Source organism: Schistocerca cancellata, chromosome 10, assembly GCF_023864275.1.
Source record: "Schistocerca cancellata isolate TAMUIC-IGC-003103 chromosome 10, iqSchCanc2.1, whole genome shotgun sequence".
NCBI classification, from domain to species: Eukaryota; Metazoa; Arthropoda; class Insecta; order Orthoptera; family Acrididae; genus Schistocerca; species Schistocerca cancellata.
In genome coordinates this window covers 218029225-218030100 of record NC_064635.1, presented here as the reverse complement: position 1 = coordinate 218030100, position 876 = coordinate 218029225, and positions in this window count along the sequence as shown.

Genomic DNA, 876 nt, shown 5'->3' with positions numbered 1-876 from the left:
GTTTTCGGATAATGTGTTCAAAAGTAATTCACACGACGGCTTGTCTGTACCACCTGTAGTGAATCCATAGACATCCCAGTCTATACTAAGTAGGATGAAGTCGCCTCCGACTAATATAGCATGATCTGGGTACTTCTGTGGTACAGAATGTAGACTCCCTTTGAATGATTCTAGAACTGCCACTGTGGAACCTGGTGGCCGGTAATAACACCTCACAATTAACTTTATTTCCCCTAGCCCTGTTAAACGTGTCCAGATAACTTCACAATCACACTCTACTTCGACCTCAGTAGACACAATATTTTTGTCAACTGCAATGAAGCCACCACCTCCTATGGTGTCTAATCCGTCCGTTCCAACCCTCACTAAATATTTCAGAACTTCCTATCTCAGGGTTCAGCCAGGTCTCAGTCGCGAGAATAATTTGCGCGCCACACGCTTCCTGGAGGGCAGTAAATTCAGGAACTTTCTTCCGAACACTGAAAATTTGCTGGTAATATCTTGATAGCTGAAGTGTCTTTACACTGAGTGCGTCCTGATTTCCCTGCCTGCGCATCGACTGGTGAGTGTTCATCAGGACACCTCGCACTACTGCCTAGCCCAAAAAACTCCCACGTGCACGCCACAAGTACTCTTCTACCCGAGTAGCCGCTTCCTTTGTGTAGTGCACCCCTGACCTATCTAGGGGCGTCCTACAATTCCTCACCCAATAGCGTAAGTCTAGAAATCTGCAGCCAAGACTGTCACAGAGTCGACGAAGCCTCTGGTTGAGGCCCTCCACTAGGCTCCAAACCAAAGGACCCCCATCCACTCTGGGAACGATGCGCCAATTAGAGAGCTCTGCTTGCACCCCGCGTGCGAGACCAGCGGTCTTCA